Here is a 7,339-nt window from a genome sequence, read left to right as displayed (position 1 = left end):
TTTGTGGCCAAATCTTGATTTGTGTTGTTTAAACTGGTTTTTTAATTGCATATATAGATTTTTCACCCTCAAAAATCTCTGGGGCATTTTTTTTGTGAAGATTTCACCTTGAAAGCTTGTGATTTCAATGAATCCCTAGTAGATTTTAGACAAATTTAATCAGAAAACTTTTCAAAAAATCACATTTAAAAACTATTAGAATCTAAAAATATCTTGCAATCCTAAAAATAAGAGCAAGTTCAAACCATTAACCTTGCTATTATCTACCAGATTCCTGAATATATAAAAATGCCCATGGTTGCCCCTATAAACAACATTTGCTCACCTGAAAACAAAGCACTGCTATCAAAGAGAGGGGAGACTGCAGGAATCACAAACAAACGAAAGAGACTGTTAAAAATTGTTGCTTGTTGCAGATTCTATTTCTTTCTTTCTTGCAGTTACAGTATCTATCCTTACCTTTGAGTATATTGGCTGTGAGATAAGAAGTGAAGAGAAGCAGAGGACACCATTAAAGCAGCAGTAGCAGAGGAGGTTTTGACTGGGGCGATCTGGGAACACGTCCACATTACTCTAAACTCTTGATCTCTCCATTAGTCCTGTGAATGTGTTGCAAGGTCACCCCAGTCGAGCGTGCTTTGTCTCATTTATTCATGTGAGCCCAATATGTAGGGTAAACCTTTTCTGAAACTGAGAGTCAATGAATGTCTGTAATTTATAATTTATTAAAATGAGATTGATAGAGAAGGAGAAAGGAACCGAAATCTAGTAGTACAAGCAATACACGTGAAGTGCAGAGATGGCCCTAAGATTTATGTTGAGTTAGGTCAAAATTAGATGGTTTCATACACTGTCGATGGAAGCAATGAAAGGGCTTAATCTCCTCCATATTTAGGTTGAAAGGACAACACCACGATGGGAGGTCAGTACGAAATTGCAATGTATGGAATGTACTCGAGTACTATTTTTACCAGAAAAAAATTGAATAGTACACACAATAATACTTTATTATAATAATAGAACGAATTGAAGTATAGTAAGGTTTGAAGGTGTCAAAGCCAGTGTGAATGCTGACGTGTCTATGAGACTCAGTTAATACAGTGACTATTGAGACTATGACATTAGCCAGGGACTTGCACACCAAAACCAATTTCTGGCCTGATAAATCTTTTGTTCACGAATGATATGTTATAAATCATATACATTTCACAACTTGCTTGACCATGGTAAGATAAGCATAATACCTACCTAATGTATAAAAGAAGACTGATAAGCAGGAGGAGGGGCAGGTAGTCCACTGCCAAAGTGATGGTTGTTGTAATTAGTAGAGGAATTGTAAGAACCGTGCTCTAATATGTCTGATTTTGAGTCTGAGTCAGTAAAGAAAAATGCTCAAATGTAACTATGTGCTCCTTCAACAACCATGATGTCATGGTGACTTGGGAGCTCCACAGGCAATTTGTGAATTTCCAACCATTACATTAACCCACTTGCAACTTCTCTCAGTAATTCTTTCCTCGCATCTCTATTAGATACTTAATAGACATTTTAACATGGGATAATGTCTAAAACACAGGGAGAACATCAAGGTCTACAATGGAATTTATTGTGAGTATTAAAATGTTTAGATATTTGTTTTCAGATATTCTAATATAATTCCAATGCAGCAGAGTGAGGTACAAATGTTGGAGAATTCCTAAAACAAAAAATACTTGTGCCATTTTGACTTCTTTTGAAGTTGAAAATTCTTCAGAGAAATAGTCCCAACAGCAATGACCATGGAACTAAAAATAACCATGACTGTCAAAAAGCAATAAATTATATGTGACAAGATTATACACACAATAATCCCAAAATAGGGACATCCAGTTATGCCACTGTAGTAAGATCACTTGAAATATCACATAGAAAATAGCCACAAACCAAAGATGGCCCATGTGGCATGGCACTGAAACAAAGCCTTTATAAACCAATTGTATAAAATGGTTTTTGGAAATGCTTGAGACCACTCAAAGCAATGATGGGACTACACAAAGGAAGTTTGTGCAAAGAGGCTATCACATCAACCCAGGAATTTGCGTGAAAAGCAATTATATTCCTCCTCCCTTACAGTGACTATTGAGAAAGTTCCAAGAAAGTTACTATCAGTATTCAAAGGAATAAGAAACTTTACTCTGTTTTTTCTGGGGTTCAAAGAAAACTGAAGAGTTCAGAACCTTCTTTATAGTTTCTCTCACAACAAAGAAATAAGCACCGTACCTACCTAATGTATAAAAGAAGACTGATAAGCTGGACGAGGGGCAGGCAGTCCACTGACAAAGTGCTGGTTGCTCTAATTAGTAGAGGAATTGTAAGAACCGGAACCCATTTAGAACATTAAACATTATATAGTGAAAAGCAAATATTCCTCATCCCTTACAGGTTTTATGGGGCCTAATAAGATCAGAACTTGAAGGAGGTTGAGTGCCTCAGCATGTGTCAGACAATAGATTTGACGGCTATGATGAGGACAGAAAGGCATTTGGGGGAGTTTATTTCAAAGGGAAATGCCTTACGGCGTAATAAGGAGATAAACTCCGTTGTAATAGATGCACTAGCTATTCATCAATAATTATTAATAACATATTGTATCTTCCTTTGAGCTCAATTATGTGACTCAACCCCATCTAATTTCATCATTTAGTGATCTGGCTCATTTTGTAATACATGATGCCATACAAATTTAGGTCTGTGTTTTCAAGTTTTGTAAGCCCAACAACAACAACAAAGGTTGCAATTTATATAAGGACCACTCAAGGAGTGTCGAGAATGCAAGGACATAATAATACTAATTCGGAAATGAAAGCCATGTTAGAATGAAGCATGGCATGATTAGCATGTGCCACATCATCAAGATGACATCAACAAAATTAACTGAATATGCGGACAATTAGATTTCACGACGTCACAATGATAACATTAGCACAACAGGTTTAAAACAACAGGTGGCGGCTCCAAAAGGCACCACATACATCTTAGGAGGTAAGCTAAATGGTCTTTTCAATAAAAAAAATAATAGCAATAAATTCTGCCTTTTCAAATTCCACTAGGTCCTATAAAAGTTTTGAGGCCAATTAGCTAAGAAGTTCTATTTTTTATGTTTTCACGTCTAATGATAACCCTAAGCTAATTTTATGTTATTCCAGGGCCATTGAACCCATTGGATTTATGGGCTCATGTCTTCAAGCTGTAAAACTCCTCTAACGGACCCAACAGCAAACCAAAGACAAATTCAAAGCAGCAGGTTGGATGGATTTATGAATAATAATGCAAGGACTACACAGAATGAAATCCATTGAGGCACAGGAGCCTGGCACATCATGCATTTTAGGACCAATTAGAGGATTCAACATGTTCAAGGCAAACAGAGGAGGATTGCCACTGATCCTAAATTTAGGAGCGCCTTATCACCATTAAATCACCTAAATGAGAAGCTGTTATTTACAGTAGTCCTATTATAATGATCAGTCATAGGTCTAAATGTTATTTCATTAAGATGAAAGGCACAACAATAATATAATTTATTAATTTCTCAGCCAACATTTTAGTGTTATTCAAAAGTCTTAAAGTTATTTACTTATTTTGGATTCGGACACCCTTCAGGGCATATGATAACTATTTTTTTATGATATCTTTTATAACAACTGCGGTTTTCTTAAATTAATTGCATCCCCATATGCCAGGTCCCAGGTCACACAACAAAACGCAAATCTTCATAACTATAATTCAAGCATCAGAATAGAAAGTCATCTCTAAATTTTCATTTTCTGTATAGTGTATATGAAGATTTTGCCCTAAAGCCTGGCACATCATGCATTTTGGGACCAATTAGAGGATGCAACATGTTCAAGGCAAACAGAGGAGGATTCCCACTGATCCTAAATTTAGGAGTGCCTTATCACCATTAAATCACCTAAATGACAAGCTGTTATTTACAATAGCCCTGCTGTTATAATGATCAGTCATAGGTCTAAATGTTATTTCATTGAGATGAAAGGCACAACAATAATATAATTTATTAATTTCTCAGCCAACATTTTAGTGTTATTCAACAGTCTTAAAGTTACTTATTTATTTTGAATTCGGACACCCTTCAGGGCATATGATAACTGTTTTTTTATGATACCTTTTATAACAGCTGTAGTTTTCTTAAATTAATTGCATCTCCACATGCCAGGTCCAAGGTCACACAACAAAACGCATTTCTTCATAACTAGAATTCAAGCATCAGAATAGAAAGTCATCTCTAAATTTTCATTTTCTGTATTGTGTATAAAGATTTTGCGGTCACAATGATCATTAGTACAAAGTGAAAAGAAAGAATCTGGAGTTGGTCTTTGCAGAGAAATTTATTCTCAAACATGCAGTCACTATTTTGAGCAAGTATAAGACAATTCTACAAATTTAACAGTAGGTTCATGGCTATAATGTTTCTCACCCTGTGACAGCAATACATCAGTAATCATAATGATTACTTTACTGTCGTGGTGAATGCTTGAAGACATGCAGCCCCCAAAGCTAATTTAGAATACTAATCCATATAAAAGGCAATTTGAGGAAGATGAAACATGATCAGCCAATTAGAGTTTATGAAAATTTAATGCAGAAACCATCACTTGAGTGAACGACATTGAACTCATCAATGTTTTCCAAGTCAGAATCTGCTTCCATATCCTTCCATTTCGCCCAATCCTCTGAAAAATTGTTTTCTTCCCTCAGAGGTGAGGGAACTCTCAATTCATGGGTGAGGACAGGATAAGGATCCTCAACAAAATACTTATTCTCAAGTACCTCTTTAGCATTTAGCCTAGCTACAGGGTCATAGCAAACAAGTCTTTCGAAAATAGAAAACACGCTGTCTGAGCAATTGGGGACATGGTTCTTCAGACCAACGGGGCTTCCATCACCAGGAAAACAAAGTTTCCTATAATCAGGAAGATTGGAGCATCTAGGCCAATTTTCTTCTATTGGAGTCCCAAGAACTTTAACTAGCCTGCTAAGTTGATCAATGTCTGAAGTCCCAGAAAAGAGAGGTTCTAAAATCAAGAGCTCCCCCAGAATGCAACCTAACGACCACAAATCAATTTCTTTTCCATAGATCGTTGCTCCATAGAGCAACTCCGGAGCTCTGTACCATTGAGTTCCAACACCAAATGTGAATCCCTGCATCACCATATCACCTTCATTTTTCCAGCTCAAATACAAATTCGCAGTTTCTGCCATATCATCAAAATTAGTTTCAACTGCAGTGGATGAATCCTCCTCCCCTTCATTCTGCACTCCCTTAACACTATCATCTCCCTCCATCAACCTTTCTCCTGGGGCATCAGCAACGATATCCTCTTGAGGAAGCTCATACTCTACTTCATAGATCGCCCTCTTGAGGAAGCTCATACTCTACTTCATAGATCGCCCTCTTGAGGAAGCTCATACTCTACTTCATAGATCACTTCAGGCTCTTCAAGTATCCTTGCCTGCAAGTATTGATTTTCGAATTCAGAGATCACTAAGTTATTGAATGTTCAGGCATCCTACTGGCGAAGAATCACTAAAATTTAAGCACTATTCAGTTTCAATTTGGGAAACTATTAACCTTGCGCTTCTATGCAACATTTGCTTGAATAGTTATAATAAAAGGCAAAATCAATTCATTTATCTAGTTTCCAAAGCACTTTGAATCAGTCAAAATTTTCAATATTTTAGATTGAACTTTTCACGTGTGAGATTTGTTAACATTTTGAACTACTACGAAGATGTAGTTAACCATAAATAGGCTTTCAGCATATTTTAAAATATTAAAAACATGAAATGGGAAACAGAACAAAATGTATGAACACTTCAAGAAATAGGGTCAAACAGAGCTAGAGGATTGAAGGTGATAAGAAAAAAAACACAGAAGAGGTAGCAGATGGCAAGCCACTAAAGCATCTATACTTACCTATCCAAAATCAGCGAGCTTGAGAATTCCATCAGCGAAAATGAGCAGATTAGAGGGCTTTAGGTCACGATGGATAACCCAATTGGCATGGCAGCCAGCCAGCCCTTGCAAGATCTGAATCATCCAGGCCTTAACCTCGGCCTCGGGAATACCATTTTCTCCCTTATTCTTAGCAGACTTAATGACATAATAGAGATCAGAAGGCAGAAACTCCAAAACCAGAACTGCATCTTCATTTTCTCTCCAAAACCACTCATAGAGCCTCACAACATTGGGGCACCCACAAAGGCTCTGCAGCACCTCAATCTCTCTCCAAGAGCTTTGATAGTCATGCACCTCCTTAAGGGCTACTATTAGACCGTCCTCCTTTCTTTGCCCTCTGTACACATCCGAATAAGTTCCGTTGCCAACCCTCTCTAGAATCTCGTAACGGACACATATTTCTTTGTTGCCGTGGAGACTCCAGCTGCTCTGCACATTGTCCTCCATGTTTTGTATTCCTCAAATCTCCCGAAGACCTGTTCCCATCAAATCTTTTCAAAATTTTAACTCTCAAAACCCGCCCATCAAATCTTTTCGAGGTATTCAAGTCTCAAAACCCTGAAACACTAAAACCCTATGCAGAAATCCCCAATTCCATGGTCCGGAGAACATGGCCAGTGTTTATATATCCAAAATTCCTCAATTCAAACCAACCTTCATAAGCCCAAAGAGTTTCATTTGCCCTCAGAACAAAGTAGACCGAATCAAATATATTTAACATCTGAGAAGCCTTATAGATCAAACACGAACAAGAAATGCAGGAGTTATGACCGAACCGACCCTCCTCTACAGCAACTCCGCCCTCCTCAACACCCTCGCCCTCCTCTCCTCTACATCAAACGCAGATATCCGCACGCAGGACGGGTTCATTCGGTAGGTATTATAACTGATACGTTAACCCTTTTTTAAGGTTTTTTAATGTTTTATTACCTTTTTTTATTAAATTAGATGGCTAATTTCTGTTCAATCGTCTAACAATAGATCCGACGGCTACTATTAGGACAAAAAAGCATTTTGGGGGGGTTTATTTCAAAGGGAAACGCCTTACGGCGTAAAAATGTGTACTAGTAGTCATTTGTAATTACTTATTGTCTTGTAATAAATCATTTTTTTACTGTCGTCTGTAATGAACTCAGTTTCTATAAAGTAAAATGTTACTATTTAAGACAAATTTCTTGTATCTTTCTATTGTTATCTGGGTAGACCACTACTTCTGTCAATTCCCCATGTTTTCTTATTATATCGACCTATACAATGGATACGAGAATTAGTTTTTGGTGAGGGTTTCTCTCCCCAACTCTCCAGCATGGAATGTTTAAT

At 37.2% G+C, this 7,339-nt stretch overlaps 1 pseudogene; it reads right to left on the bottom strand.

Annotated features, from left to right (window-relative positions):
• Window positions 1–4,530: 4,530 nt before the first annotated feature.
• Window positions 4,531–6,466, bottom strand: LOC149167120 (cyclin-dependent kinase F-1-like; annotated as a pseudogene).
• Between the last annotated feature and the right edge of the window lie 873 nt (window positions 6,467–7,339).

Source organism: Pinus tabuliformis, chromosome 5_1 (assembly GCF_031772625.1).
Source record: "Pinus tabuliformis cultivar Carrire ecotype Pingquan chromosome 5_1, CPIR1, whole genome shotgun sequence".
NCBI lineage: Eukaryota > Viridiplantae > Streptophyta > Pinopsida > Pinales > Pinaceae > Pinus > Pinus tabuliformis.
Note: the sequence above shows the minus strand (reverse complement) of the source record. Positions and strands in the feature narration are given on the sequence as shown.